Below are 22,144 nucleotides of genomic sequence, written 5' to 3' on the forward strand. Positions count from 1 at the left end.
CTTTTTAGGTCGAGCATAGCAGCGCATAAGCTCTGCTCGAAATGTTGTAGTCTATTCTGTGGGCTTCAGCCACGTCCATCTGACACCCATCACGTTCATTCGTTCCTGGGCCTGCCTTTAAAAATTCCTTTAATTTGTAGGGAAATGCTTTATGTTGTCCCAGCTTGAGGCTGCTTTTTTACCGTCTGGGAGACTGACGCTGTTACATGGTTTATTGTACGATTGGCCAGATACCTTAGTGTGGCGCACTATTTTTTCTTTTGCTTCGCCGCTTTGCGCTTAGTGGCCGTATGTTGTTTCTTTCTCTTCCTTCATTTGCTTTGTGTGTTTGTGCCTGTGTGCACATGCTTTTGTGTAATTGTACGGCGAACTGGCCTGATGTCGTTTTGTTCTGGCAAGCGGCTATGACAATAATCCCGGCTGTGTCAGCTCATCTCTGCTTTCATGCACCAGCCTTTCAGCTGACAAGACCTGCACCCATTCAGGGCTTTCAGCCTCCAAGCGGTGCGGTGAGAGTGGCTGATGTGCTGGATTTACAAACATATTTAACTCATTTAAGCTTTCTATTTCATCTCATTCGTAGCATTGCATTCTAGCTATTTTAACAGTGGACTCGCTCAAGGCCGCCTCACCTTACCCCTTCTCCTTGGAAACCTTATTTTATTGTGACTTTTCAGCTACTTGACAAACAATGCAAAGAAAGCATTCTTGGTTGAGCACCCGGATTACTTCCACCACTGGTTGCAAGGAGAGTTCCAAGTTACTGCAACGTTCGAGTTAGTATTGCTGCTCACTCGACTCATACATCCAGTCCTAGTAAGTTGACTTGGGTAACGTTGTTCATAATCAGTAAATGGGACACCACCTTTGTTATGGAAAATACATACTTGTCACAAGTTAATTAAATACAAGCTTGGATATTTTTACTGACAACCTAGAGATAATTAGTTTCGTGGCACACTTATTGAGTCATAGCTACCCTGCCTGAGTAAAACCAAATCATTCGGTTAGCATGCTGTATTTTTACAATGCTTGTACTGACTGGAGATGTTTTTTTCTTCGTCATAGTCATATTCTGAAAACCTTTTCTGGGCATACATTCAACAATATTCAAAAGTGCTACCTGGCCAGTCCTGACGTTGCTTTGCCTTTTCAACTACCCTGAAAGAACATGGAACATGAAGCAGGGTTGGGTTATTCTCGAAGCCTTTCGACAGCGACTGGTTGTGATCCCTCCTTATAACTTAGCAGTGCTCTTGTGTTTTTAATAGGGTTATTTGGTGCTCCATGGTGCTTGAGGATATGCCTGTAACACGGCCTTCCAACCGTGAATACTAGGAAGAGTGTACACCAATTGCAAAGACTCAACAGGGAAACCATTTTGCTAGCTGGATCACCGTTCGTTACAGCGTAACCCTTTGCCCCTAGGCCTTCAACCACACGACTAGGCAAACGAATGTTGAAAATCGAGCTTTCTGCAGTAAACCAAAATATTTACTTTCTCCGCTTTCATCTACAAATCTAATCTCTCCCTGTGCTTCGGTACATGTCTCCAGGATCCAACCACAGTCTGAAGTTGTGGGGAAGTGTATTTTGGTAGGAAACACCTGTTTTTAGCCTTGACAGATCCTGGGTGAAGCTTTGAATGTTATTAATGTAATGGAAGTATCACTTCAAAGGACCTACCAATTAAAGGATGCCCTCTTTATTGTTTAACCAACATAAACTCTTTTCTCTTGATTGAAGCTCTCTCCTTATTGCAATTATTGCCATGATTCAGACCAGCGTAACATCCTTATTACACTATGACTGTTTGAACACTCCTGATATGTTTGGGTGACCCTTCTAGTTTATTTCTCTCTTATTTTTCTCATTTCTCCTCTGTGGCTCTCTTGAGTTCTGTTTTAGGAATTGTGTTAGCCGGCCAGCAGCTCTGATGATGGGGTGGTGAAAGAGGTATTCTATTGGAATTAGCACAGCTGATTTAAATTAGGATGCTAAATGGCAACATTTTCATTTTTTGATGCAGAAAGAGAAAGAAGGTCATTTGAAGTGGTTTAGTTATATGCAGGGCCAGAATTATGTGGTAGGAAAAGCCAAAGTTATGAAGCAGGTTTGACCAATGTATGTGGCAAGAAAAGTCCAATTATGCATTTACACCGCCAATAGCTCTAACTCTCACAAACGCAACACCTTTTGCATACCAGACAGCCATGTACTGTGAGATGGCAGCGTGGCTGATTTTCAGTGATGTAAAATTTCCACCTTATCCATAGGTAGGGCCGTAGCCAGCCAACGCTTATTATGGCACATTAAGCCCCAAAATATTGACGTGTCATGGAGCAAGGCCAGAGGGGCCGCCAATTGTGGTGCCACCCGTTGATTGGTCATCAATATGTCCCAAACTGAGCTCCAGTAGTGCGAAATGCACACTATCACTTTTCTAGTGCATAACATATCCAGCACTATATAAAGTCTATATTTTCGAAAACTGAGTGTGAGTCTGAATATACCCTTTGGTTTAAAGACAGCACGTGTCCTACAGGGACATATATTGCATACAGGTCTTGATGTATACTTTGTGTCAAGGAAAACTCCTGCACCATTGGTTTGTATTAAATGTTTGGACTCAGTACAAAGCTCATTGTAGTGTTGTTCAGGGTTGACATTAAAAAAGGAAACAGCCCTAGAGATGTTTCCTAAATACAAGCATGCCTCAAAGTTTGATTCGTTTGCAACATTGGTATCATGTAATATTAGAGGAGGGGGCAGACGACCATAAATGAAGAGAAGAAGGTCTGGTTCACTGCTTTGCACCTAAGTCATTGTGCCACTCGCCTAAAAGATAGAGAAACATTTTGAGGACAGGCATTGAGCTCTAATGGCCTTGGTTGTTCTATAATTGTCTTGTGCTACTTAAGAAGTCAGGCATGCTGACTAGTTCTCTGTGCCCCATTATGGGGCTGCCAGTGCACTGGAGATTAGTGGGTGCACACTCTTCTTGTATAAAGCTAAAAGCCTCATCTTGGGAATCACTGTGTGAAAAGAAGGCAAACAAGGGAACAGTGGAAGAAGGTGCCCAGGGGAAGGGGGTTTATCACAGCACTTGCTTGTTTGTGGGCAGTTTATTCCAGAAAAGTGTACATATTTAGCAGTGTATAATGTTGAAACTTTACAAAGTGAAAGTGGAGGTGGCTTTAGGCAACCACATATAGTCGGGTTCTAGTAACGGAGACCCACATCCACACGCCCGACAACTCATCCTCAATACATGGGCTCGACTTAAATGCAATTCCAAGAAATCTGTTCTTGTGAAAACCGGCAACGCTAGGCCTTGGCATCGATATTCAAGAGGCTAGGAAAGGCCTTGGTTGCTGGAGAAGATAACCAAGGTGGAGCTTTGTGGCAGCATTTAAGTACTTTGGTGGTTCAATTATGCTGAATTAAAAAACAATGGTAAACATAAAGCTCTAACCTTCCTTTGGCATAATGTTTGCAAGGTAGAGTCATGCCATGGTTATGGAAGCCACAGTCTCAGAGCTTGGCAGGGCTGTGGTGTCTGGATTCAAGAACCTTAGCTAGTCATAGGAAACTAAAATTAAGAACATTAGCAGTCTCTGGCAACTTCTGTTAAACACCTTGGCAGTGCTTTGGTGAATGCTGTCCAGACATAGTCGGAGCTATAGTGGCTTCAGTCAATATCCTTGTCAAGGTAATGATGAATGTACTCAAGAACCTAGCCAGGGCGATGGTGGCTGCAGTCAATACCTTTGTCATGTCTAGGGTGGCTGAAGCCAGGAATTGTGGCAGGCATTGGTGGCTGCAATTAATAACCTTGCTAGGGCATCTGAGCACAAGAACCTTTGCAGGGCTAGGACGCTTACAATCTCATTGGCACCCCTGCAGTGACTGCAGTCTCGAACCTTTGAAGGTCTTGTGTACCTGCAGTTAACAATTGTTGCAGTTCTTCAGTGTATATATATATATATATATATATATATATATATATATATATATATTTATTCACCAAAAAAAATAAATGTTACAGGAACATTATAGTTAGATTTTACACACACAAAACCACAAAAAATTCAGCAGGTACAGTTATCTCAAGTAACTATAACTCATGCCCTAAGGTAGCTATATTTCATGCCCCCGCCTTGCACAGTTTTCTCATCAATAATTTCACTGCAAGTTTTGCATTAACATTATCAACAATGTCATAGAAGATGAATAAGAGGGATGTAGTATGTGGAGCAATTAGCAGTGCATGGTGCGGGCATGAGTTACAATTACTTTAGGGCACAAGTTAGTACATGAAATAACTACACTATAACTGCTGAGTTTCTATGGTTTTGTATGAGTAAAATATCAACCTAACTATAACGTCGCTGAAAAATAGTGAATTTCTATGTTTTATAACATTTTGGCCCTCTTTACAACCCTGGCAGATGGCGTTATTTTGGAGAAAGGTACTGCAAACAGGCTGGTGGTACCTTTCCCCAAAATATGACATTGGCGGTTTGACTCAAGACAAACCGCCAAAGTACCACTCTGTCTGCCAGGGCGGGAACAGCCGCTGGGCTGGACTCTTCAGTGTCCAGCCATGCGGCCGTCACTGTCCCACCCACGGGATTTTGATCCCGCTTACTGCCATGGTTTTCGTGGCTTCTTAACCACCACGAAAACCATGGCGGTAGGCACTATCAGTGCCAGGGAAGTCCTTCTCTGACACTGATAGGCGTCTCCCCTGAACCCTCACCCTCCCCAGAGTCCTCCACCAACCTCCCCCTCCCAACCCCCCCACGACATACATGCACATTCACGCACCAACATACACCCGCATACACACACTCATACCTGCATTTACCCACGCATGCATACATACATTCACACACACATCCACACACACTGACATTCATACAAGCACATATGCATTAACACAGCACAACATACACGCACACTCACACCCATTCATGCACACACGCATTCTACACGCCACACACCCGCATGCATGCATGCAGACACATATACCCACACCCCCCCACACACACACACAACACCACCCACCCTCCTCCCCTGTCAGAGCACCCAACTTATCTGCTTGCAGGGGGTCATCCAGTAGGACACAGGGCGTGGCGCTGCTGCCAGCAGAACACCTCCAGGCCTTATCACGCATCATGATATGGTCTGCGGCGTTCTACAGGTGACACTGCTGCTGGCAGCAGCACCACCTTACCGCCGTCCGCCACCATGACTGTAGCCGGAATTCCGCCAACCTTCTGGCGGAATTCCGGCTACGGTCATAATATCACGGATGGTAGGTAGCCATGGCTTTACCAGGATGCACTTTGCAGCTCACTTGAGGTCCACTGGGACAAAACTGGTATTCAACTGATATCAGGTGCCTGCAATTAAATCTGCTGAGCAGCCAGGCAGTTGGCCTTTGAAAAAGGAAGGAAATGTTTGTTCTCTGCTAATGAAGGGATGAACCCAGAAACACGTGTCCAGAGATGTTTGAAAATACAAGGCCTGAAATAATGAAAATGCCAAACAATTCTCTGTAAGTTGCTGACTTTGCTACATTCCATAATGACCAGTTGCGAGTTCGCTTTTGTTCAGGGCAACTCTTCCTCGTACAAATGTAAGGGCCTGTCCAGCCGTGAAGGCAGCACCACTGCATAAAGGAGCAGTTCTATGTGTGACTGTATGGATGGTCACTTTCAGAGCGGCTGGTTGGAACATTGGCAGCAAAAAACGATTTTCTTACATTGAATTTCCCCACTGGGGTAATGTGCTGTGTTTTATTATTTCGTTTGGCTTCAGGAACCCACTTGGGATATAATTTTAAAAAGTGCAGGACTACCTTTACCAGGATGCACTTTGCAGCTCACATGAGGTCCACTGGGACAAAACTGGTATTCAACTGGTATCAGGTGCCTGCAATTAAATCTGCGGAGCAGCCATGCGGTTGGCCTTTGAAAAAGGAAGGAAATGTTTGTTCTCTGCTGATGAAGGGATGAACCCAGAAACACGTGTCCATAGATGTTTGAAAATACAAGGCCTGAAATAATGAAAATGCCAAAGAATTCTCTGTAAGTTGCTGACTTTGCTACATTCCATAATGACAGGTTGCGAGTGCGCTTTTGTTCAGGACAACTCTGTCTTGTACACACACACACACATATATATATATATATATATATATATATATATATATATATATATATATCTATATATATATATATATATATATATATATATATATATGTTGTAGAACAAAGTGGTCTAAGAGTTGCACTCCACTGCCGGTGCCCAGTGACAGAGAGGACCAATCTCGAAGTTTATATAATGGCAAGAATTTTCACCGCACTCCACGAGGTACCAGTAACGTGTATTTTATTATAGTAACAACCACCTGGTGGTTGTTACTATAATAAAATACACGTTACTGGTACCTCGTGGAGTGCGGTGAAAATTCTTGGCATTATATATATATATATATATATATATATATATATACTATAATCAGTCTAAGCTTTCCTCGCCGCACAGACTCCAGCACTTCAAGTTTTAATTGGTGCAATTACATTTATTTAAAATGCCACCATTTCACCAGTAAAGCGTTTCAGCTCTCCTGAGCCTTGATCACACGAAAGGGCCACCATTTACAATTTAATCTCAGACCAACACTTCATGCCCCACATCAATTTGCACAAAATGGATATTGCAGAAACACTTTGGGTCATTATCCATGATTGCATTTCCAATTCATCATTATGACATTTCAATTAATTTCTCCTTAAAAGTCCTGCTCCAATATCACCATTTAATATAGTGCTCAAGTTAGTAAAATTATATCATTAACTTGAAAAAAGTGTAACACTTAATTCAAAGCCACTTTTATCCTCTAATTCTTTCAACCTTAAGTTAGTGAAAAATATGAATACCTATCGGCAAATCACTATTTGCTGCTATAAATTGGATCTGAAACAGGGCAGAAATAAGACAATTGTATTCTATATTGACACAGTACTTGGAAAATAAAGCCCACTGTTATCACATTACAGAAAATATGCTCTTCCTGTTTGTAAACCTAATACAGTGGCATATCTCTTGTCTTAACATTCCTAATGTGACAAACATTGTTCCTCAAAATTTCAAAATCTTCAAATTTCAAAACCCCTTTCCCCATGCAGTCTAGAAATCAGAAGTAAAAAAGATACTGAAAAAAATAATACAAAAATAATACAGAAACTAACGATTAAACAAACCACTAGATTTAATGTGGATATAATATACATAGTTTTCATCTATCAAAATTCTCAATCAACTATGTTCATAAATATATTTGTGTTTAAAAGTCTTTATATAGCTACTACTTATTCTTTTCTACATTTATTTACATGTAGAAACAATATTGATATATTCCTTGTTGATGTAACAAGAAAATGTCTCACGAACCCAATTCTTTATATATAAGCCAATCTGCACTTCAGTGAATTAATGATACATCTAATGTCCTTTAACTTTGCCTTGTTCATTAATCAATTTTCACATATATAGATGAAATTTCACTGAACATGCATGCCTTTATTTCCTATCTTATATATGTATTTCTTCTTCATTAATTTTCCAAACAGTAAGCATATAAGAACACTACTTGACATGACCTGAATATAGGAATGGCCAATGTTCCCACCTCCCACATATAACATAAAAGATAAAACAACTGTTGCTGATCTCATTAATACCTCATTCACACCCTCAAGTGTCTAGATAGAACACATCACCATGTGGATTAAATTGTAGATAGTGATATGCCAAAGTGTGCCAAACCTTCAGTGGCTACCGCCTTAACTACCCAAGCAATTTGTTGGCAGTTCAATCCATCCACCAAGATACCTAAAGATTACTAATTTAATACTTTTACCTTATAGGTCAATTTCTTAGACACTCTCTTATTCCTGTAAGTTTCCAAGCACATGTATGGAATTTAAGAGCCTCTAAGCTTCCTCTGGGATCAGAAAGGTAGTCCATAATATCGGGAAGCTACGATACAATAGAAGATCGACAAAATGATGATACATTATAAATTTAGTGCAGTTAGCTATACTTACTGCCTTATATGCAGTTCACTACACATTAAATATAGCTACCTCCAGTATGTGGGAATTCTGATCTCCTAGGTCCTCATATATACGCACACGGCCCCTCAAAATCTTATATAAAGCACCAAAGCAAATACCAAAAATCTGCGGAATGTAGGAGTAAAAAAAGAGAGAAAAAGATTTAAAGAGTTAAAGATGTATTCCTACACTTCAACCCGGGACTCCCTCTCACACAAGGTTCATGAGCATATGTTAAAACAATATACCGGGCTAATCCCAATGGGGATAGACCATTTCCCTCATACTATCCACATTATAAGAAGTCTACACTTTACTGGCAGTAATCCGTCCTGGTTAGGGTGCTTATCTGTTTATGCTCTCCCGCAATGTAATTCCATCTGACTTTTGGTATCCTCTCTTCGCGGCTAGGGTCGCGTTTAAACTAGAGCGATAGTGTAATGCCCGCCCCTTCCAGTTAAACGTGCCACATAAGCCGGAAGTGTGCGATATCGCAATGCAATTCAGTTGTGGCCACCATCTTATAATGGAGACAACCTCAGTCGTAATAATAAAGAAAACCACTGTGATAAATGCGGATCGTTTGGCCAATCTGCCCACAACATCATCAATAAAAAAACCTAAGGCATCTTCCACCACTTGGAGATAAAAAGTGTACAGGTACAGTTAAAAAGGGTGGGGCAGCATATTATTATGTGATATAATGTGATATGTGTAGCCCATAATGACTGGCATAAAATAATTGCCATCCAGTCATCGCGGTTAGAACAAATAGATGGATGGAATCAGGATCGTCCAAACTACATGATGGGCAGAGTCCCCCTGGCGGATGATGATATCACAGAACTACAGTATAACCACCGATCTAAATAGAAAAAAATCCAACTACTCGCAACATATGAATATATTAGACAGAGCTGCTACCTATACTCGGCCGTAGTTGAAGAAGTTACGGCAGATCCAAGGGTAAGGTCGCTCTCCTGTACTAAGTTGCTAGATCTACTAATGTATATTGAAGGTTATTGATATTCTCAAATATAGAAAAATTACAGGGCCAAGAGGGCCACCCATGGTAATGCAAAGATCTTTCAAGCACAAAGTGTATTCTCATACAAATAGACTATAGGACCAGGACTGGCCCTAATGTCAAACTTAAGGTCATATAATGGACAGTGCAATGGACAGTTGCAATGTATTTGTAACTCTTCATCAATGTTGAGTCCCCGAGGCTTTTGCTGTCTAGTCTCATAATGTAGATCAATTCCAGTTTTTTAAGATCATTTTCTATGTTGCCTCTCCTGATTGTTCTAGGCACTGCATCAATAACAAAGTTACTGAGATTTATATTATTGTTGTCTTGTACTAAGGCAAAGTGCTTCGCCACTGGATATGTCTTATCCCTGTGTTTGATGCCTCGAACATACTGCAGTAGTTGTTAGTTGACTTGAAGTTTTGTGCTCCCCATGTACTGTAGCCCATGTAAATAGCATGATCTTTTTTGCAATCATATGATCCCTTAATGTGTTGTGGGAAGTATTCTAGTGGTGTCATAAAGTGTGTCATATCTACACCATACTCACAAGCTCTACACTTACTGCATTTGCGAAAGCCATTACTGCTTTTAAGCCAATTGCTCTTTTGTGATTCAACTTGATAACTCTTAATCAGCTCATCACACATTAACCTTGCCCTTCTGAACTTACATCGCAACCTTGGTGGAAGTGTAGGGCCTATCACTGGGTCATTTTTAACTAGATACCTGTACAGATTCATAATTTTCCTTATGATATTATGTTTGGTACTGTATTGTGTGATGAACCTGTGTTGTGTTGCTTGCTGCTGTTTTTCTTTACGAGTTCTAAATAAGACAGTCTCTTTGTTTATTCGACTTGTTTTCCCAATAGAACTGTGTAGTGTCCCCTCTGTGTGTCCTTGTGATAGGCTATGGCGGTACAAACTAGGCTGAGACTGCGTAATGAGGTAAGTAATGTGATATTTTCCGGAGTCTTGTTGAGATTAGTCTCCGTCTTCTCGCCTCCGGGTACGGCTCATCTCTCGTCCTTCTCGTTCTGGTTCCGATCTCCGTTGACTTCCTTTCGCTCCATGGCGTTCTCCTCTCTCCCTTCCTGAGAGTCCGTTTTCGACTTTCTCACCTGGTCCCGGAAGTCCGCGCCCGCTGCGTCCTGTAGCGTTCCCATGTTACCATGGGAACGCGGAAATGACGCGACGGGTTTCTCGGAGGGGTTCCTGTAGGCGGGGACGCGGTCTCGGAGACCCGTTCACACACCCCATCCCATGAACGGTCCTGGTCGAGGACTGAAGAGGAGCAGGGGAACCGGGATAGGTAATCTGCGGGGCCTTATTGAGTCCCCGGGACATGGCATACCTGGAAGGTAAAAGGTTGAAGATCAAGGAACCACCTTAAGACTCTAGAATTGGAGTTCTTGTGGGAAGCAAGCCAAGTAAGAGGAGCGTGATCTGTGTACAGTACAAAAGGTCTGCCAAGAAGGTAATATTGTAAGTTCTCCACCGCCCACTTAATGGCCAAACACTCCTTCTCAATGGTAGGGTAGTGACATTCGCATGGAAGAAGTTTCCTACTGATAAAGACAACTGGGTGGTCACGTCCCTCGTTATCAGGCTGCATGAGTACCGCCCCGAGACCGATGTTAGAAGCATCAGTGTACAGATGGAATGGTTTAGAGAAATCAGGACATTGTAACACGGGGTCTGTGGTAAGGGATGTTCTTAACTGTTCAAAGCTAGTCTTTTGAGAATCTGCAAATGGTGCTAACGTGTTGGGGCGATGTTTGGCCAGTAAATCAGTAAGAGGGGCTGCGATGGTGGAGTATCTCGGTATGAATCTATGCTAATAGCCCACTAGTCCTAAAAAGGAACGCAATTCTTTCTTGGTTTTTGGGGTTTGGGCTTGCTTTATGGCTTCAATTTTATTTGCTTGTGGTTGAAGGGTCCCATTGCCTATCATATAGCCTAGATAGGAGATTTTTGTATTCCCTAAGACGCACTTCTTTGGATTAGCCGTCAGACAGGCTTCCGAAAGGGCAGTGAAGACCTGTTTGAGATGCTGGAGGTGATCTAACCAGGTATCGCTGTAAATGACAACATCATCTAAATAGGCTGCTGAGAAGGTGTGAAAGGGTTTTAATAGCCTGTCCATTAACCGTTGAAAGGTAGCAGGGGCTCCGTGAAGACCAAAGGGTAGAACTGTGAACTGATAAAGGCCGGATTGTGTGGAGAATGCTGTTTTCTCTTTGTCTTCAGGAGAAAGGGGAATTTGCCAGTAGCCTTTAGTGAGATCCAATGTGGATAAATACTTGGCTCTCCCTAATTTTTCTAAGACATCATCTACCCGAGGGATAGAATATGTGTCAAATAGTGATATGTCATTGAGTTTGCGGAAGTCGATACAAAACCGGACAGATCCGTCGGGTTTTGGAACCAAAACTACTGGAGAACTCCAAGGGCTACTAGAGGGTTCAATTACTCCTAGGGTTATCATTTTCTCTATTTCCTCCTCAATGACATGTTTCCTAGCCTCGGGAATGCGATAAGGTCGTAGTCGGATAGTTTGACCTGGCGGTGTTTTTATTTTGTGATAAATCAAGGAGGTTCTTCCGGGTATGTCAGAAAAGAAATGGGAGTGTTGTGTTAACAGGGCTGACAATTGATCTTTCTCGGTTGTGGTTAGAGAAGTGTTAATACAGGGACCACTCTCTCTCTGTTGTTTTTCCAAGGGGAAAAGTTCTAGCTCTAACTCCTTACATGGAGATATAAAACACCCCATCTCTGTTTGAGTATCTAGCCCTTCTACGGCTTCCCATTTCTTTAGGAGGTTTACATGGTAGATTTGGATTTTTTTGGGATTGACACTTAGCTCTATAAGTTACGTGACAGGGGAGACTGCCCTAATAACCCTATAGGGTCCCTGCCATCGAGCTAATAGTTTCTGTTCAGACGTGGGTCGCATTATAAGGACTTGATCGTTCGGAAGAAATGTACTTAATTTACTTCCTTTGTCGTAATAGTGTTTTTGAGTATCATGGGCCTTCTCGAGGTGTCGCCGTACATCCTCCCATACATTTTGTAAGTGTGTTTTGAGCTTATGGACATATTCTAGCAATGGTCTCCCTTCCTCTTCTTCCTCCTCCCAGGTTTCAGCTGCCATGTCCAGAAGACAACGTGGTTGTCTTCCGAAGACCAATTCGAACGGGCTATGACCAGTGGAGGACTGTTCGTGGGTTCTAATGGCGTAAAGAACTAAGGGTAACTTTTGATCCCAATCCCTCCCAGAGTCGTCTAATACTTTCCTCAACAAGGTTTTAATGGTCGGTTTTAACCGACGTTTTTATTTGGGTGATACCCAATAACCTACATATTTGTTTCATAAGGTTCGACATAAACGGTGTGCCTTGATCAGTGAGGATCTCTTGGGGAAAACCTGTCCGAGTGAAGACCGTTATCATGGCTTGTGCCACCGTTTTGGTAGTCATACTCGATAAGGGAAGGGCTTCCGGGTATCTCGTTGCATAGTCTACGATAACCAGAATATATGTGTATCCCCTGGACGAGGTGAGTAGGGGTCCGATTAAATCCATACCCACCCTGCTAAAAGGAATGTCAATGATGGGTAAAGGCTGTAAAGGTGCTTTCCCGGGTATACCTGGTTCTGTGAGCTGACATCTTGGACATTGTAAGCAATATCTCCTAATGTGGGCAAAAAACCCCGGCCAATAAAACTTCCGTAGGAGATATTCCTCTGTCTTTTCTCTACCGAAATGGCCCCCTCCCGGTTGATTATGTGCTAGGAAGAGTACCTGATTCCTGTACACTTCTGGAACTACTAATTGTTGTTTGCGCTCTCCTGTGTTAGTTGTGGTAATCCTATAAAGAACGTTTTTCTGTACTAGGAAATAGGGACCCACCTCATCCGTGCCTTCAGTTTTAGCTGTTCTCCAAGCATGAGTGAGGGTAGGGTCTTCTCTCTGGCAAGTGCGGAAACTTACGGGAGCGCCGCTGGTCTCGGCTACCACACTTGTGGGTTTTGTATCCTCTCGGGTTTCCTGAAATTTCAATTTCTCGTGTCTTTTCTCACTTCGGGTGAGTTTCCTGTGGCTTGGTGGGCATTCAATGAAGCTATTGGAAAATGGAGCTTCCGTCCACCATTCCGGGTTCTCTTTCTGGGTTTGGGTTCGGTCTAGGAGTTGTTGGAACCGGATATAATCAGTGCCGATAATACAGTCTTCAATCAGCTGGTCCATAACCACTACGGGGAGAAAGTCGTGATATTCGCCCCATTCTAGTTCAACAATTGTCAGGGGATACTGCTCTTTATCGCCATGTATACAACAAATAGTGACCCATTGACTTGAGGTTGTGTTTATAGGGTCTATGAAATCCTTCCTTATTACGGATTGACTACAACCAGAGTCAATGAGGGCAGAGAGGAAGCGCCCGTTTATTTTTATGACTTGTTTAAATTTCGCATTCCCTACTCCCGTACATAATACCCTGCGTCGGGTAACCCCTATCTCCATGGGTTCAACTCCTTCAGTTTTCCTGGGACACACTCTTGCTATATGGCCCCATTCCCCACAACTAAAACATTGTGGTAGATGCATCGGGTGACCCTCCCCTTGTTTATGTGTCCCAGAGTCTTCCAGTGGGTACCGCGGGATGGACTTTGGTGGTGGTGCAATGGGTTTTAGGGTGGGTCTGGGCTGTAGGGGCCTCACATCTGTTGACCGGTGGTAGGCACAAGCCAGATCTATAGCAAGCTCCGTATCGACCTTTGGATGTTGCCTTATCCAATTTTTAGTACTGGAGGGTAAGGAATCCAAATACTATTCGAGGATAATTGTTTTTATGACATCTTCTCTGCTGGTTCCTATAGGGCCCAACCATTTGAGTGCTAAATCTTTAACCCGGAAGTAAAAGGTACGCGGGTCCTCATTCTGTCCCCAATTCACTTTCCGGAATTTTACTCTATAATACTCCACATCATGACCAACCCTTTCCAAGATACTCCTTTTTATGTCCTTGTATGGGGTGGTGCCACCAGGATTAGCTGCTTGGTATGCCGTCTGTAAAATCCCCGTGAGTAAAGGCGCAATGTATTGTCCCCATCGATCCTCAGGCCATTGAGCGGAGGAAGCCACCCGTTCAAAGTTGGTAAAGAAGGAATCCGGGTCTTCCCCCTCCTGGAATTTTTGTAAAACGGAACTAGGGACATTGGGGTGTACTTTACTGGCAGCTATTGTATCTGTTAACTTCTGCAGCGCAGTTTCATGTACAAGTTGGTTGTTTGCCAGGATAGTAGCTTGGCTTTTTAGGGCTGATTGTAAGGCCTCCCTGTCTTCCTTAGCCTCCCGTTGGTGTGCTTCCCATACTAGTTTTAAATGGCGCTGGCCTTCCGCCAGCTGTTTAACCATGTCCTCCAGGGTGGGTTTGTCACTCATGGTCTATACCGCCAATCAGCCTTTGGGAAGGGAATCCCACTTCTGACACCACTGTGATAGCCTATGGCGGTACAAACTAGGCTGAGACTGCGTAATGAGGTAAGTAATGTGATATTTTTAATCTTCTTTTATTCTGGGTGCATATATTCAAATATAATCTCTATATTGCTTGGGTTCTTCCTCAGTTCTTCATTAATGGTGGCGCGTTCTTGTTTCTTTTCTTCTCTCCTAGGTCGGTGGGTTCTAGAGTCTCCAGTATATGTTACCGGTAAAGGAAACAGACAAAAAAAATGCGACGGTAAGTGGAGGGCTAGTTCTGGGGTTTATCTTAACGTATTGGAGGGGAAGGGTTTGTCAAGAGGGATCGAGAGTGAGGGTACGCCACCGTGCATATGAGGGAAAAGTAATTTCTTATCGGTGCCTATAACAGAACGTAGTGCTCCCAGTGAGTGGTGACGAAATACTTTCCCTTAATTGGGTCGTGCCACCCTCCTTTTTTCCTCTCCCACCTCCCCTGGTCCCTTCCCAGGTGCCCCTTTGTTTGTAAGCTCCTGTGTCCACAGGAGGGACTGTACCTTCGTAAGCCACGACCCTCCTGGTTAATGGCAGGATCCTCGGCTTCTTTGTTCCGGAGTCTCGTTGAGATTAGTCTCCGTCTTCTCGCCTCCAGGTACGGCTCGTCTCTCGTCCTTCTCTTTCTGGTTCCGATCTCCGTTGACTTCCTTTCGCTCCGTGGCGTTCTCCTCTCTCCCTTCCTGAGAGTCCATTCTCGATTTTCTCACCTGGTTCCGGAAGTCCGCGCCCACTGCGTCCTGTAGCGTTCCCATGTTACCATGGGAATGTGGAAATGACGCAACGGGTTTCTCGGAGGGGTTCCTGGGCTGTGTAGGCGGGGACGCGGTCTCGGAGACCCGTTCACAGTCCTCTTTCCCTGAATCTTTCCTCCATGTCTTTGATGGCCTCCATAGATTCAACATCTTTACTGCAATTTCTGTGCATGTATATTGCTTCACCATATGGAATGCTAGCTACCAAATTGCTGGGGTGAAAACTACTGGTGTGTAGAAGAGTGTTCCCTGAGGTCGGTTTCCTGTAGATTTTCATTTCCAACCTATGATTTTTTCATGCACCAATAAGTCTAAAATGACTACTTCTGATCTACTGATTGTACTGGTGAAACAGAGGTTCAAATTGTTTTTGTTTATGCCCTTCACAAACTCTCTATTCACTCATTCCAGTTCCCCTCCACAATATAAACAAATCATCTATAAACCAACTCCACAGGATAACATTTTAGTTCCATTCTGTACTGAATCGTCTTTGGAGCACCTGCTTCTCCCACCAACCAATTTGCAGATTAGCATAGCTAGGTCAAAGCAGGTGCCAACAGCAGTGCCTCCCAGCTGCTTGTACATTTGATTGCTAAACAGGAAATAACTATTTTCAAAACACCATCTGGCCACGCTAACCAACATTTCTCTGTGTCTCAGTAATTCTTACACTGAGAAAATGTTGCATTGTATTCAAGCTGTCTTCGTGCCTGATGCTCATAGACAGTGAAGTCACATCCATTGAAATCAAAAGAAAGACATCCTCCCAAGGAATATCAAAAATCTATTTTAAAAAATCCCCTATGCCTTGGATATAACACAGGAGTTTTTTTTAAATAGTCTTGCAGTAAATAATCTACATATTGGGAAGTGTTCCCCAGCAAACGTCCTATTGCTGATATCATTGGGCATTCTGGAGATTGCTTAGGATTTTTATGCACCTTCGGTATTAAATAGAAAATAGGCGTCCTGTGGTTATCATTCTTTAAAAACCCAAATTCTTCCTGCATTAGTAGACGATTATTTTGCCACTCTATTAGTTAATTGTGAAATTTTACTTTACTTTCTTTTGCTTCCGAAATGGCAGTTTTCACATAGCATTCTGTATTGCTTAATTGGCGGATTGCTTCCTGCATATATCGTTGTAAAGGCCACAGTAAAATATTCCCGCTTTTGTCAGTGCTCCTTATCACTAAATTTGCATCAGCTTGTAGCCTCTTAATTGATTTGTTGTACGCAGCTGTATTCGCATTTAATTTTATCCACTGGTTGCTTTTTGACCTTTGACGATTTTTGAGTTCCTAGGTCACCAATTCAGAGAAAATGTCTGGATTGTCCCTAGGTAAATTTGGGACAAAACTAGACAGTGCTTTGAATGGTGTTGTTGCTTCACCATACATTTTCAGATTCTCTGAGGTAATAACCTCCTCCTCAGTAATCTCCTATTGTAGTGCTTGTGTTTCATCTTCAAGTTGTTTCAATTCCATCAATAATTTCATATCTGACATTTGTAGATTTCTATTACTGTCTTCAAGTCTGGCAAATCGCTGAGGTTTTTGCTCTACCTGCATGGCACAGACTTTCTGAAGTTTCAATTTTCTTGGGAACTTGTATACGTCTACACGTGTTCGCTCATAGTTGAATGTTTTCTCAGGGCAAAAGGACAAACCAAATTTTTTATTTTATTCCTCCGATGGGCCCAGAGTTATATCAGACAGGTTAATAATTGATCTGGAATGACTATTCATTTGCATTGTATTCATTTTCCCTTGTTGTCCTGGACTTTTCTTTTCACAGGTCACGTTTTCTATGTCTTAAATTCCGAGTTCTCTCCAACCATTAAAGCATAAAAAAGTTCTGTCCAACCATAAAACATACTACGGTGGGTACATCTTTAATTTATTCCTTGGTTAAGGATTCATCCATGTCAGTTTCAAATTCAGAGCTTACCAACAATGGTATACCAAAAACAAAAAAGGAAAGTGGCTGTGTACAATGTTCGCACCTCCCATATATATACATATTGTAGTCAAGATAGCGTAGTCAATATGTTACTGAAAGTAACTCAATGGGTGTCCAACTGGTGAGCATCCAGCCACAGAAAATGCAAATTGCATCATATGAATAACATATGATGCCAGAAAGTTCATAAGTATATACCAGGGCACACCAAGTACATCCAATTTGCTTCTGTGTGTGTCAATGAAGATTCCAATTTAAACTGATGTATAGTGATGTTTATTGTTCATCCAAAAGTATTCCATAGGGTAGTATCCATCATACATTAAGAGGAACAACAGCCAACACGTGTTTCGTCAACATGACTTTTTCAAGGCTGTAAGGTGTATACATAAGAAAAGAGAAGAAAAAAGTAAAAGGAATTTTTATATCATTTCGGACGGATATATGCAGTTATATGTGTAGTGCTAACCCAGACAAAAGAGGATAAAAAGTGAAAAAAGGAAAAAACTGCGGAAATACCGGTGATGTTGAGAGGGAATGGTGTACACCCAGATTGAACCAATGGTGTAGAAAGGAAATTAATGTATAGAATAAAACGGACTATCCATGATAATTACTATATAGAAGTGAAAGTAGAAGGAAGTGTTGATGTGGAAAAAGCTTCCAATTGGTGATAAGAAAGACTCCCCAAAAAGCCCATATCTATACAGTGTAAAAAGGAAAAATTATATATAAGGAAAACCTACCATTGCAAAATAAGTTCCAAATGTCAAACGTGACGAAGAAGTATAATCTATTGCACCAAGGCGTCTTGTTGGTGCAAATCTTGAAACCATTAGGTAGGATTCAGGTGAATTTAAATGAAAACATACACGACCATGATAAGCTTATAGGACAAATAAACATAGTCATGGAGAGAGGTGTAGAAAGCAAATGCACCTAATACTAGCAGTAACAAAGCAGTGACAAGAGTATTTTCTAGAGACCACGAGTATTAAAACACAACCAGCCAAGGACCCAGTAGTGTGTATTCTAGCCTGTTTTTTAAAAGAGTGGTCAGTGAGATTATGTATTACAAAAAAACGGTCTGGAAATCCTAAGCCGTACAGTGGCATAATGCGAGCGAAAAACACTGATTAGATAAATAAGTCACTAATTGCTATCTAAGTGTCCTGGATATAAGTAGAGCTTGAGAGAAAAATATAGCTCTTCAGTCAAAACGAACGTTATAAGGTAGGGTGGTGGTAATCACTTTTAAAAATGTCAGGTCTAAAAAGAAGAAGTGAGACGTAGATATTTATGCACACAAAGGTTTGAGTGAAACAAAGTTCCCCGACCTTCCAGAGATATTGAATTACTATTGAAAAACGGTATATGCGACTAAGGAACGTGCCTGCCGAAAAAAGAGACTACAAAGTCCCAATGGAAAGGCCTTACGGACTAAACACGGTGTAGTATCAGAGAAAAAACGAACGAGCAACCTAGATTCTAGAGTTACCTGTCAATGCACGTTGAGTCAAGTCTCGATGGCGCAGGGTGCCGCCATCTTTCTTTTAAAGTAAAATATTCATAGAACTAGAGAGCAGACTAATCGCGATCGGAGAGACAGAAGAGGGAAGGTAATCTAAGATCCCTTCCCAGTGATAACTGCCTGTATAGTTAAAGTGGTACTAACGCCACGTCTCGATGGGGCTGGGTTCCGCCATATTTCTTTTAACAGTATGTTCATCATAGACATGGAAAAACAGACTGAACGTTATGAAGTTGGTAAAGAGAATAACCGAAAGAGTGTGTTAATAAGTGAAAGTCTAAGCAATTTCACAAAAAGGGATAGACAAAAAAGGTGAAAATTGCATTATATTGAGAACTTGAAGTTGAACAAGCACATAGATGAAAAAGCTGCACATTGTGTATCACAGTGTATTGCTATAAAGGCAAAACAAATAATGGCATTGTCAAAATTAGGACAAAGACAAAGCTTTTGGATGAACAATAAACGTGACTATGCATCAGTTTCGAATTGGAATCTTCATTGACACATATGGAAGCAAATTGGATGTACTTGGTGTGCCCTGGTATATACTTATGAACAATGGTATACCACTGTGTACTCTTGCCTTTGTTGATTACTTTCAGATAACCTCTTTCTCCTTATAGTATCAAACTGACAAGCGAAAGTGAAGATCTGTCCATACTCATAATCGATTTTATATCTTATAATTTTTTGAGTTTTCTCATCGTTAATAATTTTCTCCTGCTTTTCCAATCTGATTTTCTTTTCTGAATGATTGTATTGTTTCTTGTTCTTTTTCTTGTGCCAACTCTATCTCCAACTTGTCAATTTCTTGTAAAAGTATTTGTCTAAGTCAGCATATTTAATTAGAATTTGAACCAATCGGATTTAAGCCTCAGTGTTGATTTATGCCTACGCCTTATGCATGTCTAGTGTGGATTCTCAAAGCTTGGTGTTATCAGGATAAGCAATCCCCTAGGGATCCTGCCCATGTCCAAATATCTCTGAAGAGACTTGCTCTCCCACCATTTTGTCTGTTCATTCTGTGATAAGTTCTCTTGTCATCCTAATTTGACCATTAGGCTTTCTCTATGCACGGGGCTCGTTGCTGCACTCCCTGTTTTTGTTCCAGCATTATCCACGTTCTCTTCAAAGACTTTCCTCTCTTGCTCCTAACCTTCTCTTACTGCTTCGGCTGACATCTCTGGGGCTGTAATAATTATATGGAAAGCACAAGTTCAGATCATCATTCGTGCTTGAACCTTCAAAAACACCAGTGTCCCTTTCCCACAATGGCACTCCTTACCTGAGGGAGTTAGCCGGCCATCATGCATCCTCCAACCCCGACTGCCAATGCTCAACTGTCAGGATGCTCATAGCCTGCAAGGGGCTCCGCTGCGTTCCTTTTCGGAGAACTCTGTATTTCGCCACATGCGTGCGGTGCTCCAAAACCAGGGTGGTGCCGGAACATTGTTTGGCTGCCTCCAACATTGTTATTATATATATAAATATTTTTTTTTCACTTCTTTTCTCACTGAAAAAACAAAGGTTAAAGGAGCATTATACTTAGGTGAAAATGTAAGTTAAAAAATACCCTTTTGTATGAACAAAACCACTGAAATTCACCATTTATAGTTATCTTAGGTAACTATGACTCATGGCCTAAAGAAACTATAACTCATGGCCCTGCCATGAACAGTGTTATTATCAATTATGTCATTTAAGATATTGCAGTGATGCTATCAATGATATTAATATATTCCCTTTTGGAGATAGCAAGTAGGTAGTTATACTTAGGACCAACTTTTCATTAGAAAAGCATTTTTTGTTTTGACTATAACTTTGGCGCAGTTTGATGAATCTTCACAAAATTTCAAAGCTAGTTTCCCACCCAGTCCAGCTGCTATCTTGAACGTTTTGGGCTGATTTGTCAAGCTGGAGCTGGGAAAAATGGGGGTCCCAAAATGCATTTTCCCATAGGAATTTTAGACACGACCACAGCCCGAACTACTGAACGGAATTACACCAAATTTGGCAGAAAGCTAGATTGTGGTCCAGAAAGATCTCATTTTGTTATTTGGTCCAAATCTGCTCAGTGTTTTTTGAGTTATTAAAGGAAAAAGATTTATGAATATCTCTGAGTGAAAGCAAGGCCCTGATTGGCAGGCCGCAAACTGAAACAAAAGTTGCAGCTGCCATTTTGTTTATTGGCTCAATCTGGCAGGGAGTGGGGAATAAACAGTAAAAGTGATATAATGGGTCAGGCTAGAGGTATCCTGACTACACACAACTATGGAGGGGTCTCCGAGGGACCCCTCATTGGTAAACAATTGCAGAAACAAAATTTGGGGAGGGCCCGCGAGGGTCTGTGGATCCACCATGGCACAATGTGCGCCCCCCAAGTGAAAATCCACGATGGGTCTGCGGATCCACACCCTAATAAAATAAGTAAATACACTTACACATTCAATCACCCAACTCCCTCTGTGCATGACCAATGTGCGTGCAACGTGGGGTTGGCTGCATGTGGGGGGTTGGCAACAGGGCCTGGCTGCATGCCGTTTGTGGCATGTGGTTGGGTGCATACAGCCAACCTCCAGCCGCACACTGTCAAAGGCCTTGTGCAGTAGTGGCTGGATTAACGTGTGGTAATTACATGTTATTTTAAGTTTTAAAAAATTGCAATTCTCTGAAAAAAACGAAGGTTACAGGGACATTATGGTGAGGAAATAGAATTTAAAAAAACCTTAGAAATTCACTGAGAAAACAAAAGATTACAGAGACTTTATAGTTAGGTTCACATTTTACACACACAAAACAATAGAAATTCAGCAGTTATAGTTACACCTATTTGAAGAAACTATAACTTGTGCCATAAAATTACTTTGGACCTCGAGACATAGGGCCTGATTACAACTTTGGAGGAGGTGTTAATCCGTCCCAAAAGTGAAGGATATACCACCAGCCGTATTACGAGTTCCATAGGATATAATGGACTCGTAATACGGCTGGTGGTATATCCGTCACTTTACCGTCACTTTTGGGATGGATTAACACCTCCTCCAAAGTTGTAATCAGGCCCAAAGTTCCTTAACATAAGTACAATTTTAACTGTTGAATTTCTATGGTTTTGTGTGGTGTTTGTGTGTGTAAAATGTGAACCTAAATATAACGTCTCTGTGACCTTTGTTTTTAGTGAAAAAAGAAACACACATATATATATATATTGGATAT

Source organism: Pleurodeles waltl, chromosome 10 (assembly GCF_031143425.1).
Source record: "Pleurodeles waltl isolate 20211129_DDA chromosome 10, aPleWal1.hap1.20221129, whole genome shotgun sequence".
NCBI lineage: Eukaryota > Metazoa > Chordata > Amphibia > Caudata > Salamandridae > Pleurodeles > Pleurodeles waltl.